This window comes from Triticum aestivum, chromosome 5B, assembly GCF_018294505.1.
Source record: "Triticum aestivum cultivar Chinese Spring chromosome 5B, IWGSC CS RefSeq v2.1, whole genome shotgun sequence".
Classification (NCBI taxonomy): Eukaryota; Viridiplantae; Streptophyta; class Magnoliopsida; order Poales; family Poaceae; genus Triticum; species Triticum aestivum.
The window spans coordinates 84608502-84622829 of NC_057807.1; the positions used below are offsets into that span (position 1 = coordinate 84608502).

The 14328-nt window shown below is 49.4% G+C and overlaps 19 non-coding genes and 1 pseudogene across 19 annotated transcripts; all 20 read right to left on the minus strand.

Annotated features, from left to right (window-relative positions):
• Positions 1-189: 189 nt before the first annotated feature.
• On the minus strand, positions 190-308 carry LOC123118492 (5S ribosomal RNA). Its single transcript, XR_006458037.1, has one exon. It is a non-coding gene; the product is annotated as a 5S ribosomal RNA (ribosomal RNA).
• A 367-nt stretch (positions 309-675) lies between these two features.
• On the minus strand, positions 676-794 carry LOC123118503 (5S ribosomal RNA). The gene has a single exon (XR_006458050.1). It is a non-coding gene; the product is annotated as a 5S ribosomal RNA (ribosomal RNA).
• A 367-nt stretch (positions 795-1161) lies between these two features.
• LOC123117929 (5S ribosomal RNA) lies at positions 1162-1280 on the minus strand. The gene has a single exon (XR_006457560.1). It is a non-coding gene; the product is annotated as a 5S ribosomal RNA (ribosomal RNA).
• Positions 1281-1804: 524 nt separating this feature from the next.
• On the minus strand, positions 1805-1923 carry LOC123118366 (5S ribosomal RNA). The gene has a single exon (XR_006457909.1). It is a non-coding gene; the product is annotated as a 5S ribosomal RNA (ribosomal RNA).
• A 367-nt stretch (positions 1924-2290) lies between these two features.
• LOC123118724 (5S ribosomal RNA) lies at positions 2291-2409 on the minus strand. The gene has a single exon (XR_006458268.1). It is a non-coding gene; the product is annotated as a 5S ribosomal RNA (ribosomal RNA).
• Positions 2410-2776: 367 nt separating this feature from the next.
• Positions 2777-2895, minus strand: LOC123118369 (5S ribosomal RNA). Its single transcript, XR_006457912.1, has one exon. It is a non-coding gene; the product is annotated as a 5S ribosomal RNA (ribosomal RNA).
• A 366-nt stretch (positions 2896-3261) lies between these two features.
• LOC123117933 (5S ribosomal RNA) lies at positions 3262-3380 on the minus strand. The gene has a single exon (XR_006457564.1). It is a non-coding gene; the product is annotated as a 5S ribosomal RNA (ribosomal RNA).
• A 367-nt stretch (positions 3381-3747) lies between these two features.
• On the minus strand, positions 3748-3866 carry LOC123118514 (5S ribosomal RNA). The gene has a single exon (XR_006458063.1). It is a non-coding gene; the product is annotated as a 5S ribosomal RNA (ribosomal RNA).
• Positions 3867-4232: 366 nt separating this feature from the next.
• LOC123118526 (5S ribosomal RNA) lies at positions 4233-4351 on the minus strand. Its single transcript, XR_006458075.1, has one exon. It is a non-coding gene; the product is annotated as a 5S ribosomal RNA (ribosomal RNA).
• A 367-nt stretch (positions 4352-4718) lies between these two features.
• LOC123118490 (5S ribosomal RNA) lies at positions 4719-4836 on the minus strand. The gene has a single exon (XR_006458034.1). It is a non-coding gene; the product is annotated as a 5S ribosomal RNA (ribosomal RNA).
• A 367-nt stretch (positions 4837-5203) lies between these two features.
• LOC123118436 (5S ribosomal RNA) lies at positions 5204-5322 on the minus strand. The gene has a single exon (XR_006457978.1). It is a non-coding gene; the product is annotated as a 5S ribosomal RNA (ribosomal RNA).
• Positions 5323-5689: 367 nt separating this feature from the next.
• On the minus strand, positions 5690-5808 carry LOC123118325 (5S ribosomal RNA). Its single transcript, XR_006457870.1, has one exon. It is a non-coding gene; the product is annotated as a 5S ribosomal RNA (ribosomal RNA).
• A 524-nt stretch (positions 5809-6332) lies between these two features.
• Positions 6333-6451, minus strand: LOC123118539 (5S ribosomal RNA). Its single transcript, XR_006458088.1, has one exon. It is a non-coding gene; the product is annotated as a 5S ribosomal RNA (ribosomal RNA).
• Positions 6452-6818: 367 nt separating this feature from the next.
• LOC123118604 (5S ribosomal RNA) lies at positions 6819-6937 on the minus strand. The gene has a single exon (XR_006458153.1). It is a non-coding gene; the product is annotated as a 5S ribosomal RNA (ribosomal RNA).
• A 367-nt stretch (positions 6938-7304) lies between these two features.
• LOC123118010 (5S ribosomal RNA) lies at positions 7305-7423 on the minus strand. The gene has a single exon (XR_006457643.1). It is a non-coding gene; the product is annotated as a 5S ribosomal RNA (ribosomal RNA).
• A 367-nt stretch (positions 7424-7790) lies between these two features.
• LOC123118527 (5S ribosomal RNA) lies at positions 7791-7909 on the minus strand. Its single transcript, XR_006458077.1, has one exon. It is a non-coding gene; the product is annotated as a 5S ribosomal RNA (ribosomal RNA).
• Positions 7910-8276: 367 nt separating this feature from the next.
• On the minus strand, positions 8277-8395 carry LOC123118358 (5S ribosomal RNA). Its single transcript, XR_006457901.1, has one exon. It is a non-coding gene; the product is annotated as a 5S ribosomal RNA (ribosomal RNA).
• A 367-nt stretch (positions 8396-8762) lies between these two features.
• Positions 8763-8881, minus strand: LOC123118367 (5S ribosomal RNA). The gene has a single exon (XR_006457910.1). It is a non-coding gene; the product is annotated as a 5S ribosomal RNA (ribosomal RNA).
• A 4455-nt stretch (positions 8882-13336) lies between these two features.
• On the minus strand, positions 13337-13433 carry LOC123118805 (uncharacterized; annotated as a pseudogene).
• Positions 13434-13800: 367 nt separating this feature from the next.
• Positions 13801-13919, minus strand: LOC123118550 (5S ribosomal RNA). The gene has a single exon (XR_006458099.1). It is a non-coding gene; the product is annotated as a 5S ribosomal RNA (ribosomal RNA).
• Positions 13920-14328: the final 409 nt, after the last annotated feature.

Below are 14328 nucleotides of genomic sequence, written 5' to 3' on the forward strand. Positions count from 1 at the left end.
CCGCAGCAACACGAGTTTTTTCCACCCCTTTCAGAACGCGCTCTTCGCGCCACAAAGCCGCCCCAAGACGCGCGAGCAATGAGCATCGAGCTTAAACATATCGCAAACGTCAAACATAATATAACGGGATTAATATATATCGCGCACGTGCGACATGTTTGTCACAAGGCGCAAAAAATAATTATAAAAGGAATGCAACACGAGGACTTCCCAGGAGGTCACCCATCCTAGTACTACTCTCGCCCAAGCACGCTTAACTTCGGAGTTCTGATGGGATCCGGTGCTTTAGTGCTGGTATGATCGCATCCGACATGTTTCCCCGTCTTCGTCCCTTATGCTTGCCACTCCCAGGTCCGCTCCAAAGACGATTCTACATTCTCACTACCATTACAACCGTTCCCTAACACTGGATAATGTCCTATACTACTTACTCTCCCGCTCAATCACGGAGACGAGTTTTCCACGGTTTCCACCCCTCCCTCCATACCGCAGCAACACGAGTTTTTTCCACCCCTTTCAGAACGCGCTCTTCGCGCCACAAAGCCACCCCAAGACGCACGAGCAATGAGCATCGAGCTTAAACATATCGCAAACGTCAAACATAATATAACGAGATTAATATATATCGCGCACGTGCGACATGTTTGTCATAAGGCGCAAAAAATAATTATAAAAGGAATGCAACACGAGGACTTCCCAGGAGGTCACCCATCCTAGTACTACTCTCGCCCAAGCACGCTTAACTTCGGAGTTCTGATGGGATCCGGTGCTTTAGTGCTGGTATGATCGCATCCGACATGTTTCCCCGTCTTCGTCCCTTATGCTTGCCACTCCCAGGTCCGCTCCAAAGACGATTCTACATTCTCACTACCATTACAACCGTTCCCTAACAATGGATAATGTCCTATACTACTTACTCTCCCCCTCAATCACGGAGACGAGTTTTCCACGGTTTCCACCCCTCCCTCCATACCGCAGCAACACGAGTTTTTTCCACCCCTTTCAGAACGCGCTCTTCGCGCCACAAAGCCGCCCCAAGACGCGCGAGCAATGAGCATCGAGCTTAAACATATCGCAAACGTCAAACATAATATAACGGGATTAATATATATCGCGCACGTGCGACATGTTTGTCACAAGGCGCAAAAAATAATTATAAAAGGAATGCAACACGAGGACTTCCCAGGAGGTCACCCATCCTAGTACTACTCTCGCCCAAGCACGCTTAACTTCGGAGTTCTGATGGGATCCGGTGCTTTAGTGCTGGTATGATCGCATTCGACATGTTTCCCCGTCTTCGTCCCTTATGCTTGCCACTCCCAGGTCCGCTCCAAAGACGATTCTACATTCTCACTACCATTACAACCGTTCCCTAACAATGGATAATGTCCTATACTACTTACTCTCCCGCTCAATCACGGAGACGAGTTTTCCACGGTTTCCACCCCTCCCTCCATACCGCAGCAACACGAGTTTTTTCCACCCCTTTCAGAACGCGCTCTTCGCGCCACAAAGCCGCCCCAAGACGCGCGAGCAATGAGCATCGAGCTTAAACATATCGCAAACGTCAAACATAATATAACGGGATTAATATATATCGCGCACGTGCGACATGTTTGTCACAAGGCGCAAAAAATAATTATAAAAGGAATGCAACACGAGGACTTCCCAGGAGGTCACCCATCCTAGTACTACTCTCGCCCAACGTCAAACATATCGCAAACGTCAAACATAATATAACGGGAATAATATATATCGCGCACGTGCGACATGTTTGTCACAAGGCGCAAAAAATAATTATAAAGGAATGCAACACGAGGACTTCCCAGGAGGTCACCCATCCTAGTACTACTCTCGCCCAAGCACGCTTAACTTCGGAGTTCTGATGGGATCCGATGCTTTAGTGCTGGTATGATCGCATCCGACATGTTTCCCCGTCTTCGTCCCTTATGCTTGCCACTCCCAGGTCCGCTCCAAAGACGATTCTACATTCTCACTACCATTACAACCGTTCCCTAACAATGGATAATGTCCTATACTACTTACTCTCCCGCTCAATCACGGAGACGAGTTTTCCACGGTTTCCACCCCTCCCTCCATACCGCAGCAACACGAGTTTTTTCCACCCCTTTCAGAACGCGCTCTTCGCGCCACAAAGCCGCCCCAAGACGCGTGAGCAATGAGCATCGAGCTTAAACATATCGCAAACGTCAAACATAATATAACGGGATTAATATATATCGCGCACGTGCGACATGTTTGTCACAAGGCGCAAAAAATAATTATAAAAGGAATGCAACACGAGGACTTCCCAGGAGGTCACCCATCTTAGTACTACTGTCGCCCAAGCACGCTTAACTTCGGAGTTCTGATGGGATCCGGTGCTTTAGTGGTAGTATGATCACATCCGACATGTTTCCCCGTCTTCGTCCCTTATGCTTGCCACTCCCAGGTCCGCTCCAAAGACGATTCTACATTCTCACTACCATTACAACCGTTCCCTAACAATGGATAATGTCCTATACTACTTACTCTCCCGCTCAATCACGGAGACGAGTTTTCCACGGTTTCCACCCCTCCCTCCATACCGCAGCAACACGAGTTTTTTCCACCCCTTTCAGAACGCGCTCTTCGCGCCACAAAGCCGCCCCAAGACGCGCGAGCAATGAGCATCGAGCTTAAACATATCGCAAACGTCAAACATAATATAACGGGATTAATATATATCGCGCACGTGCGACATGTTTGTCACAAGGCGCAAAAAATAATTATAAAAGGAATGCAACACGAGGACTTCCCAGGAGGTCACCCATCCTAGTACTACTCTCGCCCAAGCACGCTTAACTTCGAAGTTCTGATGGGATCCGGTGCTTTAGTGCTGGTATGATCGCATCCGACATGTTTCCCCGTCTTCGTCCCTTATGCTTGCCACTTCCAGGTCCGCTCCAAAGACGATTCTACATTCTCACTACCATTACAACCGTTCCCTAACAATGGATAATGTCCTATACTACTTACTCTCCGCTCAATCACGGAGACGAGTTTTCCACGGTTTCCACCCCTCCCTCCATACCGCAGCAACACGAGTTTTTTCCACCCCTTTCAGAACGCGCTCTTCGCGCCACAAAGCCGCCCCAAGACGCGCGAGTAATGAGCATCGAGCTTAAACATATCGCAAACGTCAAACATAATATAACGGGATTAATATATATCGCGCACGTGCGACATGTTTGTCACAAGGCGCAAAAAATAATTATAAAAGGAATGTAACACGAGGACTTCCCAGGAGGTCACCCATCCTAGTACTACTCTCGCCCAAGCACGCTTAACTTCGGAGTTCTGATGGGATCCGGTGCTTTAGTGCTGGTATGATCACATCCGACATGTTTCCCCGTCTTCGTCCCTTATGCTTGCCACTCCCAGGTCCGCTCCAAAGACGATTCTACATTCTCACTACCATTACAACCGTTCCCTAACAATGGATAATGTCCTATACTACTTACTCTCCCGCTCAATCGCGGAGACGAGTTTTCCACGGTTTCCACCCCTCCCTCCATACCGCAGCAACACGAGTTTTTTCCACCCCTTTCAGAATGCGCTCTTCGCGCCACAAAGCCGCCCCAAGACGCGCGAGCAATGAGCATCGAGCTTAAACATATCGCAAACGTCAAACATAATATAACGGGATTAATATATATCGCGCACGTGCGACATGTTTGTCACAAGGCGCAAAAAATAATTATAAAAGGAATGCAACACGAGGACTTCCCAGGAGGTCACCCATCCTAGTACTACTCTCGCCCAAGCACGCTTAACTTCGGAGTTCTGATGGGATCCGGTGCTTTAGTGCTGGTATGATCGCATCCGACATGTTTCCCCGTCTTCGTCCCTTATGCTTGCCACTCCCAGGTCCGCTCCAAAGACGATTCTACATTCTCACTACCATTACAACCGTTCCCTAACAATGGATAATGTCCTATACTACTTACTCTCCCGCTCAATCACGGAGACGGGTTTTCACGGTTTCCACCCCTCCCTCCATACCGCAGCAACACGAGTTTTTTCCACCCCTTTCAGAACGCGCTCTTCGCGCCACAAAGCCGCCCCAAGACGCGCGAGCAATGAGCATCGAGCTTAAACATATCGCAAACGTCAAACATAATATAACGGGATTAATATATATCGCGCACGTGCGACATGTTTGTCACAAGGCGCAAAAAATAATTATAAAAGGAATGCAACACGAGGACTTCCCAGGAGGTCACCCATCCTAGTACTACTCTCGCCCAAGCACGCTTAACTTCGGAGTTCTGATGGGATCCGGTGCTTTAGTGCTGGTATGATCGCATCCAACATGTTTCCCCGTCTTCGTCCCTTATGCTTGCCACTCCCAGGTCCGCTCCAAAGACGATTCTACATTCTCACTACCATTACAACCGTTCCCTAACAATGGATAATGTCCTATACTACTTACTCTCCCGCTCAATCACGGAGACGAGTTTTCCACGGTTTCCACCCCTCCCTCCATACCGCAGCAACACGAGTTTTTTCCACCCCTTTCAGAACGCGCTCTTCGCGCCACAAAGCCGCCCCAAGACGCGCGAGCAATGAGCATCGAGCTTAAACATATCGCAAACGTCAAACATAATATAACGGGATTAATATATATCGCGCACGTGCGACATGTTTGTCACAAGGCGCAAAAAATAATTATAAAAGGAATGCAACACGAGGACTTCCCAGGAGGTCACCATCCTAGTACTACTCTCGCCCAAGCACGCTTAACTTCGGAGTTCTGATGGGATCCGGTGCTTTAGTGCTGGTATGATCGCATCCGACATGTTTCCCCGTCTTCGCCCCTTATGCTTGCCACTCCCAGGTCCGCTCCAAAGACGATTCTACATTCTCACTACCATTACAACCGTTCCCTAACAATGGATAATGTCCTATACTACTTACTCTCCCGCTCAATCACGGAGACGAGTTTTCCACGGTTTCCACCCCTCCCTCCATACCGCAGCAACACGAGTTTTTTCCACCCCTTTCAGAACGCGCTCTTCGCGCCACAAAGCCGCCCCAAGACGCGCGAGCAATGAGCATCGAGCTTAAACATATCGCAAACGTCAAACATAATATAACGGGATTAATATATATTGCGCACGTGCGACATGTTTGTCACAAGGCGCAAAAAATAATTATAAAAGGAATGCAACACGAGGACTTCCCAGGAGGTCACCCATCCTAGTACTACTCTCGCCCAAGCACGCTTAACTTCGGGGTTCTGATGGGATCCGGTGCTTTAGTGCTGGTATGATCGCATCCAAGATGTTTCCCCGTCTTCGTCCCTTATGCTTGCCACTCCCAGGTCCGCTCCAAAGACGATTCTACATTCTCACTACCATTACAACCGTTCCCTAACAATGGATAATGTCCTATACTACTTACTCTCCCGCTCAATCACGGAGACGAGTTTTCCACGGTTTCCACCCCTCCCTCCATACCGCAGCAACACGAGTTTTTTCCACCCCTTTCAGAACGCGCTCTTCGCGCCACAAAGCCGCCCCAAGACGCGCGAGCAATGAGCATCGAGCTTAAACATATCGCAAACGTCAAACATAATATAACGGGATTAATATATATCGCGCACGTGCGACATGTTTGTCACAAGGCGCAAAAAATAATTATAAAAGGAATGCAACACGAGGACTTCCCAGGAGGTCACCCATCCTAGTACTACTCTCGCCCAAGCACGCTTAACTTCGGAGTTCTGATGGGACCCGGTGCTTTAGTGCTGGTATGATCGCATCCGACATGTTTCCCCGTCTTCGTCCCTTATGCTTGCCACTCCCAGGTCCGCTCCAAAGACGATTCTACATTCTCACTACCATTACAACAGTTCCCTAACAATGGATAATGTCCTATACTACTTACTCTCCCGCTCAATCACGGAGACGAGTTTTCCACGGTTTCCACCCCTCCCTCCATACCGCAGCAACACGAGTTTTTTCCACCCCTTTCAGAACGCGCTCTTCGCGCCACAAAGCCGCCCCAAGACGCGCGAGCAATGAGCATCGAGCTTAAACATATCGCAAACGTCAAACATAATATAACGGGATTAATATATATCGCGCACGTGCGACATGTTTGTCACAAGGCGCAAAAAATAATTATAAAAGGAATGCAACACGAGGACTTCCCAGGAGGTCACCCATCCTAGTACTACTCTCGCCCAACGTCAAACATATCGCAAACGTCAAACATAATATAACGGGATTAATATATATCGTGCACGTGCGACATGTTTGTCACAAGGCGCAAAAAATAATTATAAAGGAATGCAACACGAGGACTTCCCAGGAGGTCACCCATCCTAGTACTACTCTCGCCCAAGCACGCTTAACTTCGGAGTTCTGATGGGATCCGGTGCTTTAGTGCTGGTATGATCGCATCCGACATGTTTCCCCGTCTTCGTCCCTTATGCTTGCCACTCCCAGGTCCGCTCCAAAGACGATTCTACATTCTCACTACCATTACAACCGTTCCCTAACAATGGATAATGTCCTATACTACTTACTCTCCCGCTCAATCACGGAGACGAGTTTTCCACGGTTTCCACCCCTCCCTCCATACCGCAGCAACACGAGTTTTTTCCACCCCTTTCAGAACGCGCTCTTCGCGCCACAAAGCCGCCCCAAGACGCGCGAGCAATGAGCATCGAGCTTAAACATATCGCAAACGTCAAACATAATATAACGGGATTAATATATATCGCGCACGTGCGACATGTTTGTCACAAGGCGCAAAAAATAATTATAAAAGGAATGCAACACGAGGACTTCCCAGGAGGTCACCCATCCTAGTACTACTGTCGCCCAAGCACGCTTAACTTCGGAGTTCTGATGGGATCCGGTGCTTTAGTGCTAGTATGATCACATCCGACATGTTTCCCCGTCTTCGTCCCTTATGCTTGCCACTCCCAGGTCCGCTCCAAAGACGATTCTACATTCTCACTACCATTACAACCGTTCCCTAACAATGGATAATGTCCTATACTACTTACTCTCCCGCTCAATCACGGAGACGAGTTTTCCACGGTTTCCACCCCTCCCTCCATACCGCAGCAACACGAGTTTTTTCCACCCCTTTCAGAACGCGCTCTTCGCGCCACAAAGCCGCCCCAAGACGCGCGAGCAATGAGCATCGAGCTTAAACATATCGCAAACGTCAAACATAATATAACGGGATTAATATATATCGCGCACGTGCGACATGTTTGTCACAAGGCGCAAAAAATAATTATAAAAGGAATGCAACACGAGGACTTCCCAGGAGGTCACCCATCCTAGTACTACTCTCGCCCAAGCACGCTTAACTTCGGAGTTCTTATGGGATCCGGTGCTTTAGTGCTGGTATGATCGCATCCGACATGTTTCCCCGTCTTCGTCCCTTATGCTTGCCACTCCCAGGTCCGCTCCAAAGACGATTCTACATTCTCACTACCATTACAACCGTTCCCTAACAATGGATAATGTCCTATACTACTTACTCTCCCGCTCAATCACGGAGACGAGTTTTCCACGGTTTCCACCCCTCCCTCCATACCGCAGCAACATGAGTTTTTTCCACCCCTTTCAGAACGCGCTCTTCGCGCCACAAAGCCGCCCCAAGACGCGCGAGCAATGAGCATCGAGCTTAAACATATCGCAAACGTTAAACATAATATAACGGGATTAATATATATCGCGCACGTGCGACATGTTTGTCACAAGGCGCAAAAAATAATTATAAAAGGAATGCAACACGAGGACTTCCCAGGAGGTCACCCATCCTAGTACTACTCTCGCCCAAGCACGCTTAACTTCGGAGTTGTGATGGGATCCGGTGCTTTAGTGCTGGTATGATCGCATCCGACATGTTTCCCCGTCTTCGTCCCTTATGCTTGCCACTCCCAGGTCCGCTCCAAAGACGATTCTACATTCTCACTACCATTACAACCGTTCCCTAACAATGGATAATGTCCTATACTACTTACTCTCCCGCTCAATCACGGAGACGAGTTTTCCACGGTTTCCACCCCTCCCTCCATACCGCAGCAACACGAGTTTTTTCCACCCCTTTCAGAACGCGCTCTTCGCGCCACAAAGCCGCCCCAAGACGCGCGAGCAATGAGCATCGAGCTTAAACATATCGCAAACGTCAAACATAATATAACGGGATTTATATATATCGCGCACGTGCGACATGTTTGTCACAAGGCGCAAAAAATAATTATAAAAGGAATGCAACACGAGGACTTCCCAGGAGGTCACCCATCCTAGTACTACTCTCGCCCAAGCACGCTTAACTTCGGAGTTCTGATGGGATCTGGTGCTTTAGTGCTGGTATGATCGCATCCGACATGTTTCCCCGTCTTCGTCCCTTATGCTTGCCACTCCCAGGTCCGATCCAAAGACGATTCTACATTCTCACTACCATTACAACCGTTCCCTAACAATGGATAATGTCCTATACTACTTACTCTCCCGCTCAATCACGGAGACGAGTTTTCCACGGTTTCCACCCCTCCCTCCATACCGCAGCAACACGAGTTTTTTCCACCCCTTTCAGAACGCGCTCTTCGCGCCACAAAGCCGCCCCAAGACGCGCGAGCAATGAGCATCGAGCTTAAACATATCGCAAACGTCAAACATAATATAACGGGATTAATATATATCGCGCACGTGCGACATGTTTGTCACAAGGCGCAAAAAATAATTATAAAAGGAATGCAACACGAGGACTTCCCAGGAGGTCACCCATCCTAGTACTACTCTCGCCCAAGCACGCTTAACTTCGGAGTTCTGATGGGATCCGATGCTTTAGTGCTGGTATGATCGCATCCAACATGTTTCCCCGTCTTCGTCCCTTATGCTTGCCACTCCCAGGTCCGCTCCAAAGACGATTCTACATTCTCACTACCATTACAACCGTTCCCTAACAATGGATAATGTCCTATACTACTTACTCTCCCGCTCAATCACGGAGACGAGTTTTCCACGGTTTCCACCCCTCCCTCCATACCGCAGCAACACGAGTTTTTTCCACCCCTTTCAGAACGCGGTCTTCGCGCCACAAAGCCGCCCCAAGACACGCGAGCAATGAGCATCGAGCTTAAACATATCGCAAACGTCAAACATAATATAACGGGATTAATATATATCGCGCACGTGCGACATGTTTGTCACAAGGCGCAAAAAATAATTATAAAAGGAATGCAACACGAGGACTTCCCAGGAGGTCACCCATCTGTCAGGACCCCGACTCGATGTCACATCGATCTAGCCGGTAACACCTCATATCACTTTGCGGCCTCACGCACGGTATCCCCACGGGTGTCGTCTTAACTTTTCCCGGGACCGTTTGCGCCTTTTGGCTCACGTATATGATAGTGTCGCTAGCATCCATATGATAAGGAGCCCGGGCTGACATGACTAGTCGTAAACCCAAAGTGGCACAGACTTACAGGGACAGGCATCCCTGACCCAGCTTCGAACGTGTCGGTCATCAGCAAGTGGGTCCGGGCTGTAGCACTGGGCTAGCAGGACTCCGGTAAACCGGGCTGTAGCGGGCTAACAGGACTCCGGTACTCAAGGCGTGACATTTCCCCGAAGGAACAGAGACAGGAACGAAGAAGGACACATGCCGGCCAGCCTAAGTGTTCCAGAGCAGTAGCAAGCTACCATGGCTCAGCGGTAACACTAGGAGACATTTCCCGGTAAGAGAGGCTACTAAAGATAAACAACTAGATAGTCAGATCCCACACATAGCACTACACATTACACGTACGCATAACATGCAGGTATGTGCTGTACAACATGGCATCACAGCATAACTCAACAATTATATAGATAAAGGCTCAGAAGAGCCATCATAGCATTTATTGCAAACAGGGGTCACAAGACCCGTCATACAGAGCATACAAGCAACAAGCGGAAGCATTACATGTCTGGGTACAGACATCTATAAATGAAAAAGGCTGAAGAGCCTGACTATCTACAACATCCGATCAAGATCGTAGCTGAGGTACTAGCTACTAGTCGAAGTCCACGAGAACACTAGTAAGACCGAAGTCTCCGCTGCAAAAACATAAATAAGCAACATGAGTACGAAGGTACTCAGCAAGACTTACATCAGATCCTATCATACATGCATCTGTATCAAGAGATAATGTGGGGTTTAGTTGCAGCAAGCCAGCGTTGACTCTGTGGCTATCCTGTTCTACGACTACCAGAAACTCTGGAGGTGAAACAACGTACACGAGTCCACTAATCACCACACAATACACTACTATGGACTCATCCCCGTCTCCCTACGAGAAGGCCATCCATAGCACTCACACTTGTCTTGAGCATTTTATAGTATCCACTTCAAGTTGTCTATGTACCATGTAAGCATCCAAGAAGTCCATAACCGCGGACCCGGCTATTCGAATAGATCATGTTAACCCTGCAGGGGTGTACCTCTTCACACACGCTCTCGCCACTTACCGCCATGTACACGTCATGTATCTCGGCAACCTTCAAGCGAAAGCCTGGCGAGGGTGTCGGCCACGACCTGACTAACCACACAAGACTCTAATCCAGGTTTATCGCCTATTCGGGTTCCATCCGCAAGGAGATCCGGCCGGGGTTTCACTCACGGCCCCAAACGATGTGTGCAGGGTTCCCAAGCCCACCTCGCCGGATGGATCTACGCTTGGTACACCGTGCCACTGGTGCCTAGTCTGTCCCAAGCCCACCTGGCCGGGTGCCACTTGGTAGACTACTAACACTACCTACAAACGCCAGAAACTAGTTGCGACTCCTGGACAAAGATCAAGTTGATTAATAAGTCGAGAGGGCTTGGAGCGCCCGGAGCCCAATGTGTGGTAGTATCGAGTCATTGGACAACATACATAGAACTCAGTGCTTAAGGACGGTTCCAGTGAGACAACCCACCATGTACTCCTACATGGCCTCTCACCGCTACCTTTACCAAATCGTGTTCACACACTTAACTCTCAGCATCAGAACATATCGTAACACTCCAATTCATTCCCAATGAATCAGACCTGACACAACTCTAAGCAATAGCAGGCATAGCATGGTAGGAACACATCAGTGGCTTCAATCAACTCCTACACATGCTAGTGGGTTTCAACTATTTACTGTGGCAAGGACAGGTCATGCAGAGGAATGGGTTCAACTACCGCGGCACAAAGTAGCAGATGAATCGTTGTTGTCCTAATGCAATATCTGAGAGCAGGAGCGAGAGAGTAGGGTTTTATTGAAATGAGCAAGGGGGTTTGCTTGCCTGGTAAAACAACGGGGGAGGCACTGCTTCACAGACAGGTACTCTGGAACGTCTCCGGAGCAGGACCTATCGAGAAGGAACAGTGCCGGCAATCAATATACAATCATATGCAACAATATGATGCATGAACATGGCATGTAGATGTGATGCTGTTGAGCTAATGCAACTAGTGTTCAAATGGTTTGAAGTCCATTTGAACCAAAGGTTCAAATGCATTTCTAAATTAGGTCTCTTATATATGCCATAATGTGTTTTCTCATATTCAGCATGTATAGGTTGGTTTGTCATGCATGAAACTAGTACAGATGGAAAGATTGCATTTTTCTGATAATTTTTCATATATAAATTATTTAAATCTGAGCTACGGTTGAATTGATATGAATTTTTGAAGTTTAAATCATTTTCTGGATTTTCTGAATTATTTTAATTCCAGAAAAGGTATAATTGCGTCAGCATGACGTCATCATTGCATCAGCGGGTCAACGCGGCTGTCCAGGTCAAATCTGACGTGTGGGACCCACACGTCAGTGACAGGGGGTTAACCCCGAGTCAAACCTGGGCTGGTCAGCTTTGACTAAGCCCTGGGGCCCACTTGTCAGCGTCAGCGGGTGGGGAATTAGTGACTAATTAACAGGCCACGTCAGCCCGCCGGGGTTCTGGCCGGCGGCGACCATTCGCGCGGCGGCGACTCGCCGGACTTGCGTTACAGACGACGTTTGATCGCGCGAAGACCACCGGGGCGTAGCCCGTCGTCGTCCGCAACCAGGGGAGCTGGTTGGGGGGCTGCGGGGGCACCGGAGCTCGTCGGAGCAAGCTTGCGGCGGCGGCCGGAGCTCGGGATAGCGCGGGCGTGGGGCTGCAGCTCGCGTTCGAGCGAACGGAGGGCACAGGCGGTATCTACGAGGCAGCAGGAGCACATCGAGCTATCTACGCGAGGCGGAGGTGCTCGGGGGCACGGAGCTCGCCGGCCATGGCGGACGGCGGCTTCGGGCGCTCGCGGGGCAGCGGCTACAGGGCACGCGCGAGAGAGAGAGGTGAGGGGAAAGGAAGAGAGGCTCACGGCGGACTCGCAGAGCAGGCCGGTGTGCTCGGGGACGTCCTACGTCCGACGAATTGACGGTGATGGCGGCGAAGTCGATCTCCGGCGTCGGTGGTGAAAAAGACAACGGCGTCGGCGATGGAGCGCGTCCGGAGGTGCGAGGCTTGACGAGGAGGTAGAGGGAGTCGAGGCGGAGCTGGGAAGCGTCTCAGGGAGGCGAGGGAAGGCCGGTGGCCGTGGTGGTTCTCGTCGGCGGCGGCGGTCGCGTTCGGTGGGAGTGAGGGGGAGCCAGAGGAGGGGATAAGCATGGGGGGAGGAGGAATGAGAGGGCCTGGGGTGCGTGGCCGTCTCCGTGGCATGGGGAGGGGTCCGGGAAGCAGGAGGTGGCTAGCAGGGGGGGGAGGTGGCGCGCGCGCGTGCCGGCGAGCGTCGGGCACGCGCCCTCGTCCTTCTGTCCGAGGAGGGGGACGACAGAAGGCAGCGGGGGTGGGCTGGGCCGCCAGCTGGAGATGGGCCAGGTAAGTCTCTCTCCCCTCTTTTATTTCTATTTTTCTATTTTTTTCTGACATTTGTTTGATTTAATAAATATATTAAATCATTTAATTTGATTATGCCAATTTTTGCAGGAGCTGGATATTATTATACCAGAGCTCTTTTATAAATGGCATAATATTTGGGCCATATTTCATATATATAGAAATATATTTCCAATGCAAATATTTATCGAATTAATCCAATTGGCCAAAATAAATATCCATGAGCTCCTAAAAATATTGTTTTGATTTATATCTCTGTCCAATATTTTTAGAGGGTATCATGAGCATTTTCTTGGACCCTTTTGGAGAAATTTTTATTTGGGTCATTTTCAAAAGTGATTCTGAGGGTTCCACCAATCCTCATTTCAAATTTAAATGAACTTTAAATATGATGCACAATTAGCTAGCTAGTCTAAGTCATACCAGACTAGGGATGTGACACCATCCTAGTACTACTCTCGCCCAAGCACGCTTAACTTCGGAGTTCTGATGGGATCCGGTGCTTTAGTGCTGGTATGATCGCATCCGACATGTTTCCCCGTCTTCGTCCCTTATGCTTGCCACTCCCAGGTCCGCTCCAAAGACGATTCTACATTCTCACTACCATTACAACCGTTCCCTAACAATGGATAATGTCCTATACTACTTACTCTCCCGCTCAATCACGGAGACGAGTTTTCCACGGTTTCCACCCCTCCCTCCATACCGCAGCAACACGAGTTTTTTCCACCCCTTTCAGAACGCGCTCTTCGCGCCACAAAGCCGCCCCAAGACGCGCGAGCAATGAGCATCGAGCTTAAACATATCGCAAACGTCAAACATAATATAACGGGATTAATATATATCGCGCACGTGCGACATCTTTGTCACAAGGCGCAAAAAATAATTATAAAAGGAATGCAACACGAGGACTTCCCAGGAGGTCACCCATCCTAGTACTACTCTCGCCCAAGCACGCTTAACTTCGGAGTTCTGATGGGATCCGGTGCTTTAGTGCTGGTATGATCGCATCCGACATGTTTCCCCGTCTTCGTCCCTTATGCTTGCCACTCCCAGGTCCGCTCCAAAGACGATTCTACATTCTCACTACCATTACAACCGTTCCCTAACAATGGATAATGTCCTATACTACTTACTCTCCCGCTCAATCACGGAGACGAGTTTTCCACGGTTTCCACCCCTCCCTCCATACCGCAGCAACACGAGTTTTTTCCACCCCTTTCAGAACGCGCTCTTCGCGCCACAAAGCCGCCCCAAGACGCGCGAGCAATGAGCATCGAGCTTAAACATATCGCAAACGTCAAACAACTCTCGCCCAAGCACGCTTAACTTCGGAGTTCTGATGGGATCCGGTGCTTTAGTGCTGGTATGATCGCATCCGACATGTTTCCCCGTCTTCGTCCCTTATGCTTGCCACTCCCA